This window comes from Maniola jurtina, chromosome 16 (genome assembly GCF_905333055.1).
Source record: "Maniola jurtina chromosome 16, ilManJurt1.1, whole genome shotgun sequence".
Lineage (NCBI taxonomy): Eukaryota > Metazoa > Arthropoda > Insecta > Lepidoptera > Nymphalidae > Maniola > Maniola jurtina.
The window spans coordinates 2,511,196-2,530,704 of NC_060044.1; the positions used below are offsets into that span (position 1 = coordinate 2,511,196).

Sequence of the window (19,509 nt, forward strand, 5' to 3'; positions counted from 1 at the left end):
CCGCGTAACTTTGAAACCGAATATTTTAACAGAAATCTGGAAAACCACAGACATAGATATTAGTTTCTAGAATATGTCTGCAAAATTTCATGGACCTAGGTTGCTTAATATTCAAATGAAATTGGAACTACGATTGTATGAAACGAGTGGAAACGAGTGACGGAGAGAGCCCTCTTAATAACGGATTATAGATCGAAATCGATATTGTCGTTAGATTATTATAGATCATAATCTTTACGGTAAATGATGAAAGGAATGGGTATGTAGCGATTTCTAGTTTCATGCCAGTAAGTATTATAATCATAATACATAGTTCCTTTAACAGTGCCCCTTACTTGGATAATTGAATGTCTCTATTATATTTGTTTGTATTAATTTCAAAAGTGTGACTCGTGTCACAGTCATCGTCTTCCCGTTCCCAGGTGTCGTGTCGACGAATGTAATATCCTTCTCTCCCCGCACGTGCAGGGAATTCTACATAACATTTAAGCTCTTAAGCCTATGTGATAATGTCTGCTATTGCTTGCTCCTGTTCAAAGTTTGTAGGACCTTTTTCTAATTCAGTGCAGTCTATGTTCTGTAGTAGCAAAGGAAACTGGACTTTAATTGGTAGCTATAAACAAGTGTAACTTTAGTTCTAACAACAGTTTATCACAGCGTATATTATCGCTTGCATTTTCTCAATTGCTCCTTTTTCTAGCTAAATAGATTGTATAGAAGGCAAAGAAAACTGGACTTTATTAGATCGTTCGTAGATTATATTAAGTTTCCGGATTGTAATCTCTGGCGCCACCGGAACGAAAAAAGTTTTCCATCGTAATTTGTACAAGCTTATGAGGTGTCTATTTTTTGTTGGTTTCGCTTCGGTTAGCTTTGTCACTATACCGGATCTTTTCTTTGGTCCTTCTAAAACTTCACCTTTTTATTTAGATGTGGAATATTTATTAATTAGTTGTATTAGGTGGTATTAGATTTTGATGTAAATATATCAATCCTTTTAACGTAATAGTTTCCATATACTGGATTTGATCGTTCATGACTTAGGGGGTTATAATTCATGCACCGCGTGCAATTTATGCATCTGATTTCATATTATATGCAACATTGACGCCTACATCGCTTGCATAGTTTGCGACAGGTCGAGATGGCAATCGGGGTATGAGACGGGGATGCCCCGCACACCCAGCACCGGCATGTCACTCACGCTTCCCCGCATCAGGTTAGCGCGGGGGCTGTTTTGACTTAAAGAAATGCAATTCGCTGCAAAATATTATTTGCAGAAACGGAGAGCTTTAGTATAAGAACCTTCCTACTTAGTTCTATTGAGTTTCTTTGCAAACAAACTTAATAGAACTACATATACCTACTAACTCGTGTTAGCACAGAACAGTATTTTTGAATCAACTTTATTTTGGTTCCCTCTGGTTCCCTCTAACTTTGCTCAGACTTAAGACCCTGTCGAAACGAGACAGCGTTATACCGCTGGCATTTTGTCTCGTTTTAACGGAAACTTAAGTCTCAGCAAAGTCAAAGTACGCTCTGTAAATCTCAGCTTTAGAGCGAATAGGGGATAACAAGGGCAACAAAACGATCGATAGCTTCGCGTCTGAGTTCCTGTCGACACTCACCAGTCAACTAGAGAGCTAGAATAGCTCGTGACTCGCAGTTTGTTGGGGAGTAGCGCCCGCGCATGATTCACACGCAGTCCGCATTAGCAAGATGGAAATGTGGGATTACGCGATTAGGATTTATTTACCTACTCGATGTGAATTGCCACGTTTGTAGCTTTATCTACCTTTTTATTTTAAATTATTTATCAAAGCTTTTACTCATGTCTTTCTCAGTTGTAGTTTAGTCGAACTTAAACCTTTACATATTAATTTTTTTATACTTACTCATGTCTTCCTTAACGTGGATTAACAGATACGGTAATAATGAATGTACTGCAGTCCTCAACATCTTAGCGGTTATTATCTACGTTTTCAAAACTAACCTATTCTTGATTTCAATTTGATACATTTATAGCTGATTTAGTTGGATCTAAACAATCCCTAAACTAAACGGAAATGATAGTTCTAAACATATTGCTATTCCGTTTATGATGCTCCTTGTGGAAAAGGATAGCACTAGATTTAGACCTGTCAATTCAGTTTAGTTTAGAGATTTTGTATGACACACCACAAAACAAATGAATAGAGTCCTGGACTGCAATAATAAAATGATGTGATGTTTTGTGTTGTGGTAATTTATGGGGCTAGAATTCCTTATTAAAGAAGATAATTAAAAGAAAATTGGATTTTTTGTTATTTTTTAATATAATTACCTAATTAGTAACGTCACGCTGTGCGGAAAGTGATTAATGACGTCACAAGGCATAAACGACAAATATTTTCGATTTTTAATATAAAACATATTTTCCCGCAAAAAAATTGAAAATTTAAGTTTATGAATAAATTATTGAATATAATGTAAGTCTTGTTGATGAAACGCTATAAAATTTGCTCATAACAAATCTCAACGGAACAATGCACCACACAATACCAAAAAGAGCATTCGGGTTGAAAACAGCTGTGTGATTCACGCAGCTGGCGGTGTTGTTGTACCGGCAGGAAGCGCCTGCGTGAAGTGTAAACTACTATAAACTCTCACTCTCGCAATCATTGCTGTGAGCGAAGCAGCGAAACTGAATGTGCTTTGGCAATTGAGATCTGCTTGTAGCTGTGATAGCCTAGTAGTTAGAACGTCCGGCACCTAATCGGAAGTCGGGGGTTCGATCCCGGGCACGCACCACTAACTTTACAGTTATGTGCGTTATAAGCAAGTGAAAACATCGTGAGAAAACCTGCATGCCCGAGAGTTCTCCATGTTCTCAAAGGTATGTGAAATCTGCCAACCCGCATTGGGCCAGCATGGCAGACTATGGCCTAAACTTTTCTCCCCAGTCTTCTTACATTATTTTCATCTTTAGATTGCCTTCTTCATTTCTTATAATTTAACCTTAGATCTTCTATGTATTTCATTCAAAGTTTGTTCGGCCTGCCTTTTAGCTAGTAAGTACTTACCGTCTGGCGTCTATATACCTCGTACCGGTTACAAATAAATGCGCCTGCGCATTTACACTCTATGTTTTCGGTCTTGTGGTTATTTGCTAAGCGTTTTTATTTTGCATTCAACTTGTTTGACGTGCGAAGTGTTGGATCTGTTCTATTAATTAATTAGCAACCGTCTGCCGCTTTACTCTGTGGGAATTTCGAATCCGACCTTATTCCTTATCCGGATAATGAAAGGAACCCCACCCCAGTTCGCTGCTTTTTAGGACCAATGGTTTGGGCTGGGCATTCATGAGTCAGTCATTGAGTTAGTCGTAGATTTAATAAAAGTAGGTAATAATATTCTTAGTTGTTAACAAACATTAACTAGGATGCTATACGGCGCGAAATTCTTCTTTTCTAATCCCTTGGCCTTGCCATTTATGTTAAACAGGTAGGTACGTAATCGTCCAGTATGTTTTTTATAAAACTTCAGTCAGGTAGACAAGTATGCACCTGCCTAAATCGTCAAAATCATCATCAATGTTGATTGCTGATTTCGAGCAATCAAAAGAGAAATCTGCCAAAACCTTTAGAAATACGTTTTATTGTTATTTGTTTTATGCAGCAACTTATTTTGGAGAAAGGAGGCGATGGCGTGAGTATGGAATAACAATTAGTTTGACATCCTCTAGTGACGCTATGGACTGGGTACACCATTACTTACCTATAATTTTTTAAGGATACCTATTCTCGAATGTGTTTTTAACCCCCGACCCAAAAAGAGGGGTGTTATAAGTTTGACGTGTGTATCTGTGTATTTGTGTATCTGTCTGTGGCATCATAGCTCCTAAACTAATGAACCGATTTTAATTTAGTTTTTTTTGTTTGAAAGGTGGCTTGATCGAGAGTGTTCTTAGCTATAATTCAAGAAAATTGGTTCAGCCGTTTGAAAGTTATCAGCTCTTTTCTAGTTAATGTAACCTTCACTTGTCGGGGGTGTTATAAATTTTTTATTTACACTTTTAACTAGTTTTCTTTAAAATCCCGGTAGAATTTTTAAAATCCTCTATTAATCTTATACCATGATCTTTTAGAATTTATTCATAATAATATATCGTTGATCTATTGATCGTTGATTTATTTTGTTTGATTTCTATTTTTCTTATGCACAATATGTGCAATATTAGTTCACTCTGACAATGTGGTAACCCTACTCAGGCTAGAGTACTAGCAGAGGTACTAGTGCGGTCAGTACACTGTACATTTTATCGAATTATCGATCGCTGAAACATGACACATGTCGTATTAACGTAATCGCAGATAAGATATGAGTTTATTAACTTGCACGTCTAGTGAAAGTTTATTGTAGGGTGTTACAACATTGGTATGCAGATTCAGTTGTATTTTATTTTATTTACCTTTTAAAAGCTTATGGAGTGTGATAAAAAATGAGGATGTTATGTAAATCAGATGTTTTAACCTTTTTAATGGACTTTTACGATGAGAAATGGCAAATGTGGAAATGTCAGTATTTATAATGTATGAAAATATTGGAATATTATTAAATACTAGCTTATGCCCGCGACTTCGTCCGCGTGCTACACAAATTTTAATCCCCTATTTAACCCCCTCAAAGGATCAATTTTCAAAAATCCTCTCTTAGCCGAAGTCTACGTTATAATAGCTATCTGCATGCTAAATTTTGGCCTAGTCCATTCAGTAGTTTGAGCTGTGCGTTAATTAGTCAGTCAGTTTTCCTTTTTAAATATTTAGATAATAATATTAACATTATAAGGAAGTTCACTTTAAGTAGAATCCCAGCAATCATCTAAGCTATCTACGTCGTAACACTAATTGATCTTTTAGATTTCGGCCTGAACCTACACATTTTAGCTGGCGTAGCTTAGCTTGCTTTAGTTTGTCAAAAACTAAGCTACGTAAGTTACGCTTGCTGCAGTTTGTTAAAAACTAAGCTACGTAGGTAAGCTAAGTTAAGCTTTATGCTTTTAGCTCGCTGTATTGCTTGGGTTTGTGAGTTCGATAGGAATTATGGCAAGGCTGATAGCACATCACTAATAGGTGACATTAAACACGGCCACGCATCGAATGCACAAGATGCAAACAATCTGAAGGCCGGCAGCTACGTGCCTATCGAATGGGGGTCACCAACCATGCGGATGTGTCGAATGTGGGTTCCGATAGCTATGCACATTGTACATTGTAGATAGGGATAGTGACTAAAGGTAACACGCACTACTACTACCACTAAGATAACTACTTAACCATACTACTACTACTACTAAGATAATTACTAACGTAAGATACTAGCACGCAGTGTGATAGTAAATTGTTTTTGCGCTTGCCGAAAGTTATCAAAATTGAATTACTATGAAAGCCAACGTAATACGTGGTAATATTCTTACGTTTTCTGATGTTCTGGTAGTTGCAAAGTTACAAAAGATTATTATATCGATCTTTACATTTTTTGAACTTACTTTATTTTAAGTCTCGGCGATATTTTCTTGCGTCTCGCGGTGAACGTCTATTTCGCAAAAAATAACCTAGACGTTGAACATGGAGCACGTTTAACTGAAATATACCTAATTCACTCTTGAATCTTGACTGATACCTTAGATTTATTAACTTGTATCTATACCTCTCCAATGCTCTATTGCTCCAAGCAATAAGGCCGCCTTTGCACACTTTTTTCGTTAATAGTTTTTTCTGTTTTCTTCTTTCTGTGTCGTGTTCCTTTACATGTGTTTTTGTGTGCAATAAAGTGTTCTATTTATCTATCTATCTATCTCTCTACGACGTAGGCGCTCACTAAGAAGGGATTTTTAGAAATCCCACCTGCTATAAGGTGCATCGACTAAATAGAGGTGGTTCTCAATCAGCACGTTTGTTTTGCGTCGCTTTTTGCGTATCACTCTGGTAAAGCGCTTACTTTTTAACCCCCGACCCAAAAAGAGGGGTGTTATAAGTTTGACGTGTATATCTGTGTATCTGTGTATCTGTCTGTGGCACCGTAGCGCCTAAACTAATGAACTGATTTTAATTTAGTTTTTTTGTTTGAAAGGTGGCTTGATCGAGAGTGTTCTTAGCTATAATCCAAGAAAATCGGTTCAGCCGTTTGAAAGTTATCAGTTCTTTTCTAGTTACTGTAACCTTTACTTGTCGGGGGTGTTATAAATTTTTAATTTACACTTGTTTCAAGCATAAAATCTTTCGAATCTCAAAGCTCGTTTTGGGCTATGATAATAATAATTTATTATGAGTTATGACACGTGTCTATTACGTGAAGTCTTGTCTAAAATATAATCTCTATATTTCCGTCACCCGAGGCGTACCGGATTTGAAATAAATTATGAATCGCTCAATTAGCTATTGTATCGGTATCGTTTGTTATGTAATGCATAGGTAATGCAATAAATTACCATCCAATACAATGACTGGACATTTTTACAAACTTGCTTTTATTTTGTATGCGCCGGTTATGGCAAAGCCACAAAATAAGGAAGGTATGTTATTTTGCCCAATCCCGGGCACTCACCGCTATCTTTTCAAAGTTAGGTTAGAATAATATGCTAAGGCTATAATATTAACGGCTATTAACGCGTTTTTCAACGGCGTTTTCCGTTAACCGTAGGTGACGCCACGATCGACGCAATAACTTGATCAACGGCATTCACATTGCCGTTTGGCGTTAGACAATTGTTACCCCAATTCTATTGGCATCAGACGTTAACCGTTCAAGTGTGGCCACTCAGTTTAACGCGTTGATTAACGGTGGAATTATCGCGATAATTGTGGCGTTGTTGGGCATTGACGTTAACCTTAATGTTGCCCGAGCATGATGTAAGGTGGTCCGTACCCGGTTTCGAACCCCGAAACTCCCGAATAGGAGGCGGACGTTTTAACCACGAGGCTATCACGATGCCTGAATAGGGTATATTTTGTTTGTAGCAAAGCAAAAGAAAGAGTGAGTGGATAGGACCGCTTGGGGAGGCAGGGGAGCATTGAAAGAGCTTTGATAATGCTCACTCGCTAATTACACCCCTGTGCGACGGGCGAGACTGTTTGATCAAACACTGGCAAATATACCTATTATGAATGCTTTCAAGGCTATTTTTGGGGTATTTTAAGTTATCATACTTTTTGTTTCTGCCAAGCTTTGTGCTTGAATTGTTCTCATATAGCACTAAAGGCTAATTACAAATCAAATGCTTAAACTTCTACAACTGTATTAACTTTAAAACGTACGACCATGCTGAAAATACAAAGTGCGCGTTAAGAAAGCGTTGACGTGTGAACAGATACTTGGGAATGCATTATTGTTGTACTAGCTGACACCCGCGAGTTCGTTCGCGTGGATTTAGGTTTTTTGAAATCCCGTGGAAACTCTTTGATTTTCCGGGATAAAAAAGTAGCCTATGTGCTAATCCCGGATATTATCGATCTCCATTATGAATTTCAGTCAAATCCGTCCAGTGGTTTTTGCGTGAAGAAGTAACAAACATACACACACGCACACACACACACACACACACAAACTTTCGCCTTTATAATACTAGTTTGATAGTGTTATTTGAACGCTTTTTTAACGGACGTTAAAAAAGCTCTCGTGCGAATGAGGCCAAGGGAGTAGGAAAAGGATGGTTTGTCCTCCATTTGGATACCATGTAATGACAACGTTATTTGCGGTAGAGGTGTGTGTATTCACTCATGAACAAGCTAGTGTGACTCTTGAGACTTTACAACGCAATTTTCGACGCCGAAATCTGTTACATTGTCACTCCCTAAGTCCTAAAACAAACGTGTTCAGACTGACAATTGTGAGTGCAGTCGTGTATTCTACGAGAGAGGGCCTGCACTCTGTCTGCACTCTGCCTACTGATCATTTTTATCTGAAAAGGATTTTTGAAAATCTGTTAGTTGTTGCTGTACTTTGATGAATATTACTTACTGACTTCAAAAATTATCCGTCAAAATATCCTCTTAACCACGATTGGGCTACATATGTCAGGGGTGGCTCTCAATAAGGCGATTTATATTTTAATTATTGGGGTTCCCTTCACAGTTTACTAAAATTGTACTTTTTTCGAAAATTCGTGTACTTACAAGTTTTGCCTACTCTCTTTCTGCAAAATATTTCCTAATGACTTACTAGTTGATGCCCGCGATTTCGTCCGCGTGTAGTTAGGTTTTAAAACCCCTTGGGAACTTGGGATTTCGGATAAAAAGTAGATATGTCACTCTCCTGTTCTTTAAAAAAATCACGTCAGAGAAAAAATGCAAGGGAATAAATGCGTTAATCTGTCAAAGAATCAACAAATCCTGATCCTATCTAATACCAGTGACGCGCGTGCTTACTTAAAAACTTACGCTCATGACTCAAGGCCCAGATGATTTTCAGGTGCCTCTTCTCCCGTCCTACATAGGGCCCTCAAACGTGCTCAGACTGACAATGATGTGTTGAGACGTGCAGTCTGGGTAAGAGTGCCCTTCCTATTAGCATACGAGGCATATATTAGCCACTGTACTGGCAGTTACTGATACTATCGTTGTTACTGTAATAATGGTAGCGGGCTATTGCTACATGATTACAGGGAAATCAAAGTTATCAACGCAGTCATGTGCTAACTTTCTAATCCTTTTAAAAACTAAAATTCTTTATCATTATTCACAAAATGTGAAAGTGTGTTTGTTTGTTGATTATTTGTTCTTCAATCACGCCGCAACGGAGCAAAAGATTTGGAAAGTAGTATAGGCTACTTTGTATGCCAGAAAATCAAAGACTTTCCATGGCATTTTTAAAACTTGATCAAAGGAGGAAGAATTCACGGGCTCCAGCTAGTTATATTCAAAGTATACTTTACTTCTGCTGGGAAACCTGTCTATATTAAATTATTTATAACTATATAATATATAAGAGCTTATATAAGAGTCCAATATTTTCGAGTTAAGAGCTTATATATTATATATATAAGCTCTTAACTCGAAAATGTTGGACGAGCTTTTTTAAAGTTTTTATTAGTTAATACTTAATACCTACATATTGTATCCAGATTATGTTGGTAAAGGTAATCTTATGTATCTAATACAAAGCCCAGGTACTTTAGTCAACTTTATCGATGATGTAGTTTTCAACACCATTTAAAATCTTACAAGTTTTAAGTAAGTATTTAGTTTCTTAATACAAAAACTTGAAGCTTTACAAAATCCAGACAGCGTTTACTCTGAATCCTTATACTACACAGTTATGTAGGCTCATCATGTTACTATAGACGTAAGGCTAGCTAGCCATTCTGCAAAAATCCATTGCCAAGACATCCCCTCGGTTTTCATTTCCTTTAAACGCGACAGCATAATTTTTTTTTTCAATTCCTTTTCTTGCTTCCAATTCCAGAGTTGTTTGTTTTGGTCTTGTTGTTTTGGCTCTGTTCATATCGGTAAGGTTCCCGGTTATAATAAGAGCGGGCAGAGGGCGTAACGAATGCAGTGACTTTTGTTATAGCTACAACTGTACATATCATAAGCGGAAGCGATTTATAATAAACTGTTTCTTTTAAAAAAAATTCTTATTGCTTATGTTGATGAACAATTGTCAAATCTCTTGCTAACTCAGTGGTAAACACTGAATGATAACCACCGAGCTTATTTGACATTTATTTTTAAATGTATGTATGTAAATGGTTCCTTGTATATTTATTTTTAAATCATTGAAGATTTTCTTCGAAAAATTATTTTAGTTTCACTCAGTGAAGCAGCAATGCAGAACTAACTGTGGCTATTGTACAGTGTTAGACACTGAGTTAGCGAATCACCCTGCATGTAGCATGGGACCCATGACTCTTGAGTATTGAAGTTTCTAAGGACGTTTTAGCGTGGAACAGTAGACTACAACACACATACATAAGAATGTATCATGTGAACGTCTTATGCATATGCTTTCCTTGAGTATCAGAGCAAAAAGTGGTGCAGTAGGAAAAAATTGGCAAATAGATACCGGAAAACAGGGACGACTAATCAACCAAGCTCATTCTGCACCGAACGGATCAACCAATCGCGTGCACTTTCCATTCGCAACCAATCTCATTGTAATGTTGCAAGAACTATATTATAATCGAGTGACTGCTGTGTTTAGAAGTAATTTATCCAACAAGCTTTTAGTGTGAGTGTGAAAAACGCATCATCAATCAGACCAGTGCAAGAATCCGATATTACACATTACTGGTAAGTGTTAACCCGCTGTTTTTCGTCCCTTGCAAGCACCATCAAGAGTAGTGGGTATTGCGAATCGATAGCTGACCTTGCTTGCAGAACACAAGACGGCAACACGCTCAAATGCTCAATCAGCTATTGTTTCCCGCTGCGGCACGCGGGACAACTTGAAAGCGGCACCCGGCATTAACATAAATATACTGAAGTCATACGTACAATACAATTCAAATTCATATTCTTTATTGCGAACTTGGGTTACACTTTCACTGTGTGTATGGTGTTATACAACAAAGTAGGAACAATTTTTTTTTTTTACCTGCTATATGCTAATCATTCATGACTCATACTCCCCTTTCCCCTCCAGGAAAAGCCTGTGCCAGAAGTGGGTACGACAATAGTGCAACGGGTGGGGTTTGAACCGCCGACCTTTCGGAATTCAGATGTCTCCTCAACCGCTGAGCTATCGAGGCACAATATAGGTACACATACCTATTCAGCCCTTTACTTACTCGTATCAATGAAGTAAGTGTTACGAAACGATGGAGTAAGATAGAGCACTAGTCATCATATGAATCTGCCACTTGGTTCGGAGTGTCCGAACTGGACTTGCTTGAGATTGTTCATACGCGTAGTCGTTAGGTTTTCTAGTGCAGGGTCACCCAAGCAAGGAGAACAATTGATGCATCTAACAAGCAAGTTTTGTTAGATGCTTCAATACGTTCCTGAACAATACTCAGAAAAAACAGGCACATTTTTACCGACCAATCTCCTATGTGCCTCCCTCAAGCTACTCGATACTGGCGAAGTGCATTCTGCTGGTTTGGCACTACTAAAAGCCACCAAGCAAGAAAAGAAGAAGAAGAATACGTTCCTGGTCCACTATTATTTTAGGTACTTACGTGCCATAATGATGCAAGTCTAGTAATAACTCATGTCATTTACCAATACCTATTCAATGTTGGCGGTCGAGACAAGGCAAGGTGTGGTTCAGTTTTCCAATGACGCAAACTTTAAAGGAGTATATTTACCTTGCTTTTATCTAGTTAACCCAATTGTTGATGTTGATATCTACGTATCGACACAACTAAAAGTTAAGCAATGATTTTATGATCATCATCATACTTATCAACTGGTAGGCTATTGCCTAAAGCTTGATTTTCTCATTCTGAAGAGAGGCCCATAACTACTAGGGCCGTTGATGGGTTGATGATAGTCTTCTCAGTTTAGCTGTCCAAAATAAACAAACAGACAGCATGCACCAGTAACTGAACTGGAAAGTCAAGAAAAAAGCGGTTCAAGCTGACCCAAAACCCAAACCTAATCCTATGTAACCCAAAAATAATCACCGCAAACCTGCATAATTATGCACCTAACCTAATAGATAAAATAACAACCTTTACGAACTCTATATCAGTCAGTCAGTCTGTGAAGAGTCAATAAATCTAAGAAAGTTCCTTATCCAGTAGTTCAAGAGTACTGTAAACTTCTTTTGTGTGTGTATTTGTTCCTCCATTTAAAATCGATTGTTATAATTGGCCTCTAAGTAGGTATATATGTAGTATTTAATACATAATCAATTAGTCAATGGAACAGCTATTTAAACTTTATCTACGGGCGTTCCTAAAATGTTAATTTTGTTCATAATGCCGACACGCTCAGAGTTTGACGCTTCCGTGTGCTTTGTTTTTGTTTATTTTTTGCTTAGAGCTGCATTTGTAGACTTCCGTACCCGAAAGGTGCCAGCGGGACCCTATTATACCCTCCACTGGTCTTTGTCTGTTCGTCCGTCCATCCTCATCTGTTTGTTTGTCAGCGGGCTGTACCTCGTAAACCGTAATATATAGGTACAGAGTTGAAATTTTCACAGTAAATAACAACAAATAATAAAAAATTCAAAATGGCTGGCATGAAAATAGAAAAATAGGATTTTTGTAAGATTGTATGGAGTCCTCCGTGTACGAGTCAGACTCTGTCTTTTTGGATTTTCTTGATATTTCTGATTTGATGACGTGGAGAAACTCCAAGCATAGCTCCCTACTTACTGAAATATTTTACTCTAATCACCAACAGAAATAAGTCCTATTGAGCATCCTCGGCCTTGTAAGCCCTACTTTCTACGGACGGTTTCCTTTCTCAAAAGTTCAATATTCATCTGTGAATGCTTTGGTGCCAATGCTTACACGCAATGCCACTTTGTTAAGTGCACTTCGATGTCAATAGATCCTACTTACGCGTGAACTGTCTGCCGACATGGAATGGTATGCGTGTTCTGTGTACCCTTGAAATGGATGCAACCCTCGCTTATAGTAGGTAGGTACTAGGCTTATACTTGATGATGCTCGCAACTTCGTCCGCGTGGATTCAGGTTTTTTAAAAATCCCGTAGGAACTCATTGATTTCCTGGAATAAAAAGTATCCTATGTCTATCCCCGGGATGTAAGCTATGTTTGTACCTACAAACGTTCGGTAAAATCGTTAAAAGTAAGGGCTGTGAAAAGCTAGCAGACAGACAGACACACTTTCAGGTTTAAAATATTACTATGGATCACATGAGTAAAGATCTCTAGTTATTAATAATACTATGGTGGTATTAAAAGCTCCTTTGACGCCGAGACTTTCAGAAAGAGAAGTCTTTATAATTAGATTAAGTACCCATCTGAAAATTTTATATTGTACTTAAATAATAGTAGGTAAAAGAAATTCTGCAGAATTTTCCTGCTTAAAATATATATTTTTAATTATACTCATCTAGTAAAAAACAACAAGTGGCATTTTCCGTAATACTGAAGGTTTCTAAAAACTCAGAAAATCATTATAAGCTTTCGTAGACTCTAACATTACAGTTAATATCAATAGGTTTTAAGGCTTCCTGCACACTATTTGCATCTGTTCGTCATATAATTAGCTTAGCCTAGATTTACAGTCAAAGCCTGCCCGTCGTCATGTAGAAATCATTAAGGTTACAATGTTTGTTTATATTAGTTACGCGTTGCACACATCATTAAACCCGGCCTTCTATTGCGAGCGGAAGGGATTCCGTATGGCATTCGTCCTATTTGCAAACGTATTTGCATTCATTTGCTTATTGCTCCATTAATTGTGGCTAATTTATTTTATCCAGATACAAGTTAGCCCTTGACTACAATCACACCTGATGGTAAGTGATGATGCAGTCTAAGATGGAAGCGGGCTAACCTGGAAGGAGTTTGGCAGTTTTCATTAAACCCATACTCCTTTTGTTTCTACATGGCATCCTACCCGAACAGTACGGCAGTACGGCTTTGCCAGTAGGGTGGTAACTAGCCACCTCCTTATAAGGATATCCTACATAAGATCTTCTTAGTCTGATATTTTTAGGTGCTACAATTACTACTACCGGAAATCTTAGAAGTATTGCCATGCAGGATATAGAAACGGATTAGGATATAGTTTAAAAAAAAATTAATTGTAGGCAAGCGCTTGACCACAATCACACCTGATGGAAAGTGACGATGTGGGCTAAGGTGGGACGCGTTTACCTATAGAAGATACATAGTAAGATAATAGGTAGGGAAGTATAATAATAATTTTCTTATGTTACTTTTTCCATTCAATAGGTAATAATCCGCCTGAAATTTGAGAATTCTGCCTTTTTAAAGTTACAAGAACTTAAGAGTATTTAGGGTTAATTTAAAGGCACGCAAAATAAAAATATATTACATCCTTATTACATGCAAACAAAATCGAAAGACATTAATATTATTTAAAGTCATCATATTTTGAAAGCTCACGATAAGTTCATGTATTGGTTGAACATAATGGAATAACATTTAAGGGCTTGGGCAAACACGATGCGCCACGGGACGTGCCCCAAGCGACTCCTGTAAGTTACAGATGTATTACACCTGTAAGTTTTACTCACGAAAGTAGCTTACATGACTAACTTACGATAAAATTGATGTAAACACTCCTATAAGTACATTTACATTAGTAAATTTGTTGCCAATTACGTAGGTAAGCTAACAGGAGTAATCACTGACCTCTATCAATACACGCTGGACCTGCGATTGCTGACCTGTTTTTAAAGCAACTTGATTTTCTCCAATATTGCGCTTAGTACATTTATGTCCGTTTCAGTGTTGTATATTATTTTATTATTTATTATTATAGAGAACTGTTTGGAAGCGTACGGGCGTGACCATTAACAAAAAAATTAATTATTTATTTCGGTAAAAAACAAGTTTTTTTTTTAGTAAGAATACTAGCCATGCTAATCATGACTACTACTCCCCTATCCCCTCCAATTAAGCGTAAAGCTTGTGCCAGGAGTGAGTACGACAATAGTGCAACGGGTGGGGTATGAACCGCTGACCTTTCGGAATTCAGTCCGCTCCTCAACCGTTGAGCTATCGAGGATCTTAGTTTACATATAACATAGAAATTGGGACCGTCCCAGTACGTGACTAGTATTAAACTAGTGCTTGTGGCGGGCGGCCACGCTCTTCCATAACATATTCTGTTACAATTGAAATGAATAAGTACATAGTTTCTAATAGTAATAAGCAAATTAATTATTAAATAAATGAGAGTAAAAAAATAAGCAATATTAGGTAATTTTAACTTCAAATAGTTCCTTATTTATTAATTTTATTGGTCGTCCTAGCTTCTGCCGTTCGCGTTTTTTGAGTGTCCAAGCCTTTAAGAATATTATAACCGTGTGTCATATTGGGAAAGTAACGTAACATCTTTATGTAGAGGAGACAACATAAATTGTTCACAAACGCAGTGGTTTCAATCACCAATCAAAAATTGTAGGGTGACCATGAGCTTACATTTTTTAGGGACAAACCTGAAATTCATCATAACTGTTTCATGTTAAAGAGGCCCACTGCTAGATATAGGTATTTTCCAGCGAGCGCCGTCCTCAGTTTTCTTTATCCACAACTTCTTTGGGATAGACGATATTTTATGTCAAAAGTTCAGTAATAGATAAAATTGCTGTTTATCAAATAAATTACGTACGCTTATAGTTCATTTTTAAAAAAACTTCTATGCTTATCTAATTTTTGTATTTTTTATTGCAGGTATGCCAAAAGACGATTGCAGAGCGATATACACCCAAAAGTGGTGTAAGTAGAACAAGTTTTCAAAAAAAAAACCTGACTGCGGTTTGCATTGCATCTTTTTCAGCTCGCACATTAGAAGCCCATAAAATCGGCACTCATGCCATCAAGACGAAAATTACAGAAGTGGTTCATACTGAATGAAAACACACATGTAAAAGGCTAAATATTTATTATATGTTAGTTTTATCGCAGGTTATTTTAACGAAAATAATTATTGTTTAGGCGTACTAAGTAAAAAATTAAATCTTACTCGTACCTAACAAAAAATTCAGCAGTTAAAACATCTTTGAGATATTAGTACTTCTACAGTTACTTAAACAAATTGAAATGGAATACTTATTGTTCCAAGAATACCTTTTAATGTAATCCTGAGGCTCTAATCTTGATTAAAGTGAACTAACTAAATAACTTAGGACGGGCTGTCAATAAAATTGACTCTGCACGATTAAACACTAGCTTCGTAAATGCGTGGGTTCCTTTGTAAATGTAAATGATTTAGTACAAGAATCGAAGTCATAGTGTTAGCGTTCTGTTTAGCAATATACATCGAAGTACGAGTAGGTCTATACATTTTCGATATGTCGATATAATAAAGATAAAAGATAATAATGATATGTTCACTTCATTAATTCGATGAAATTCGATCGTTCTCTAATTACAAATTGTTTCGACAAATTAATTAAAGTACTAATTTACATAATATGCTTCAGTACACTGCAACTAACTTACTAAGCATTGATTGCAAGTAAATTGTGTGTATGTAAATGTTGTACCTATTGAGTATTGTGAACACCCTGACGATGCATAAAGTATGTCAATAATTGGAAATCTTACTGATATTATAAATGCAGAAGTGAGTTCATTTTGTACTTCAATTACGACGCACCGGAGCAATAGATTTTTTGAGATTTTTTGCATGTAGAGCGATTAGACTCACATAGTACATATTTTGTATGCCGGGAAATCAATTAACTACTACGGGATTTTTAAATCTGAACTCTAAAGTATGTATTATAATATTAGGCGTTTTGAGTTTCATGTTGAAAACTCTAGATAAAAAAGATAAAAGATGTCTAATGTCTATATAATATATTCTAGATAGTTAACAAGACTGATGTATACCTAAATGTAGATCATTCACTTAATATATGGACATGTTGTGATCACAACAATAAAGTAACATGACACAGTCACGACAAAACAATTAATAAAAGTGGTAGTTAAAGTGCTATTAAGTGAACAAATACGGTAGAAGAAAACCTTAATGAATATGCTTCAAAAAAAGGCAAGCAATTTACACTAAACGATGAGTTATGAACGTAGACGGACGGACACCCACGTAGTTCCTTCGCTGGGCAGACAAGTGCGTACTGTATACGAGTAAGTGTAGAAAGTTTCGAGTACATGATGACCTGATAGCACAATTATAATAATCGGTTATCGAAGTAAAATTTAGATTGTCAATTAAATTATAATAATCGGTTATCGAAGTAAAATTTAGATTGTCAATTACTTACGTTCACTGCTAGGTAAATTAATGAATGATATTCTGGCAATATTTTGCAAAGAATCTACTCCTACTGTGATACCTAAGATCTTTTTTATTTACAACTTTATTACTAGGCGATGCCCGCGACTTTATCCAGCTGGGATGTAGGTTTTTAAAAATTCCGTGGAAACTTTTTGTTTTCCGAGACAAAAAGTAGCCTACGCCCGTTGGATGCAAGCTATCTCTGTATACCTTTTTTCAAAGTCGGTTAAATGAATGGGCTATGAAAAGTTAAGAGGCAGACAAACATATACAGTCTGGCATGTATTGAATGATCTCTTTTGTTGAAAAATATGACTTCGGAAGTTATTATGTTTTGGATGAAATTGTGCTTCTCTTCGAAATTCTCCAATTATTACTTAACATTTTGGAAAAGATATTCAGGTTAAACGATATTAAAAATGAAGCACATTTTATTACCCCATTTTATGTGTAATCAATTAGTGTTGTTGTGTGATCTGATTTATAAAAATTTAAGAGTCTCCTTTGAACCTCCGGCTGTTCTTTTTTACTGTTGTTTTATTATACACAGGTGCTTTACTGGAAAAGAAAGTTTATTTATCTGCAGTGTTGTATTTAATATGCTAAACTTTGTTATAAAAGGGTTAATTTCAATGGGTTCATTTTGAGAAGCAAATTGTCGTTTAAGTTTCAACGCCACGTAAGTCAAAATTAGCAACTTGAGCGAAAAAACCTGCTGTTTCTAGAGGTTTGGATTTTTTTGATAGATTAGTATTGTTAGATTTTTTTTCCTTGAAGGGGTTCTATTGGACCTTTTCTTGTTTCTGATTGCCAGAAACAACGCGTCTCTCGATTCTCTAGCGGATTGCATCAAAATAGAAAAACCGACAAAAACTTACTGTCGTGGTGTTAGAACTTAAGCGACGAAATGCTTATTTTTAATATTTTTGCATCTAAGTTGATTATTTTCGATGAATTTATGGCAATAGATGAAACAGCATAAATAAAACTTAAGACATAATATTTACCTATTATTTAAAAGCGTAGAAACACAGATATAAAACTTCCTTATAATCGTATGCGTGTATTCGGTGTTTTTCTCAAAAACAAAACCCACAATTGTATTCAATGAGATGATGCTACACACCGCGATTTTGAGTTCATGTTATTTTTTTTTTGTAAAAAATCATGTTGTGTGCGGAGTCTTTTAAATATTAAATAATGCATAAGCCGTGCATAAGCATAAGGCCTTTCTGCATGCTTTTGTCGAATCTTTATGGAGGTTGTAAAACTTTTTATATCCTATAGAGTAATATGAATATGCGATTTTCTTACCTTTCAACTGACCGTGTTCATTGAAATATGTTCAATTACATAATTTAACGACAAAATAGCTATGTTAAAGTGCAAATAAATACTCGTTTTATAAGTATCATTATTTATTTACTTTTTCTAGTGGTTTGAGTCTTTAAGTAGAGTTAATTTTACCATATTTATTAATTTTATCTGTCTTGATTGTTCGATAAAAATTTTGCAATCGATCATAAACTATTGTCCCGATAAGCTATACTCTAGCTCATCGACTCTAGCTACTAGAGGCTAGAGATAAACATAGCCCAGAACTGCATAACCTTGTTTGTCTGCCTCCATGTGTTTGTGTGTCTGTTCAGTCACCCTCCCTCAACCCGAACCCTGTAGTAATTACCTACCATATTTCAAACGGCCATGTTTCTTGTCTCTAATCTTACTAATGTTATAAATGTTGGGATGAAGATAGATTATACCCTGGATAAGCACATAGGCTACTTTTTATCCCGGAAAATCAATGAGTTGCCACGGGATTTTTAAAACCTATATCTACGGGGACGAAGTCGCAGGCCTCAGCTAGTATGTCACCCCTGTTCCATATATCCTTATATGCTAATAATTATAACAACAGTAACTCGGCATGCATACCTAAATACTGTAAGCGGTACCATTGTTGTTTTTGTGCAACACAATTACAAAGACTTTGTAATTATGTTGAAGATCTTTGATTCCCACGGAATATAATTTGCAACTGCTTAAAACCATTTATTCTGAGAGCTCTGCAATAGCTGTCTGGTGCATCGGAACACTTAAGTAATTTAATACTGAAATTGGTTTATAGTTTGTAACTGGGCTGTGTTTTAGCACTTTGATTTTATTGCGGTAAGAGTTACGAAAAATCCGGCCTTATTCCTTGTTTACATTATAAAGGGAACCTTTGTGCAAATCAGCTTTCTGAGGGTCTGGGCTAAGCTTTGATGTGTCAGTGTCTGCTGAAAAAAAGAGTGTAATATTTTCAGAATTCATACCTATGTAGGCACCTATGTCTGTGAGTTTCTTTGTTCCACCATAACTTTTAAATACCTTAACAGATGTGGGTGTATGGATCATTAGATTTTTGATAGGTGGATAGAGATTAGAATAGTTACATCATTGTCATCAGATGTATAATGAAAGAGTCGGGACATGTCCCAATACTTTTTGAAATTTGGTTACCCTACACTAGTGCCCTATTAAAAAATATAATCAGTGATAGAAATCAATCACGTTATTACCGCTTCATTCGGTATAACCGGTAAGTTCGATTTTTGTCACGATCGCAAGGTTGTGC

General features: G+C 36.4%; 1 protein-coding gene and 1 long non-coding RNA gene across 2 annotated transcripts in view; one reads left to right on the forward strand and one right to left on the reverse strand.

Moving 5' to 3' along the window:
* The window catches only part of LOC123873264 (disheveled-associated activator of morphogenesis 1), a 124,788-nt gene that overhangs the window by 10,562 nt on the left and 94,717 nt on the right, over nt 1-19,509 (forward strand). The gene's annotated exons all lie outside the window — the stretch shown is intronic.
* Nucleotides 7,291-14,257, reverse strand: LOC123873274. Its single transcript, XR_006797652.1, has 3 exons — nt 14,141-14,257; nt 10,985-10,988; nt 7,291-7,302 (listed from the first exon to the last, which is right to left on the reverse strand). It is a non-coding gene; the product is annotated as an uncharacterized LOC123873274 (long non-coding RNA).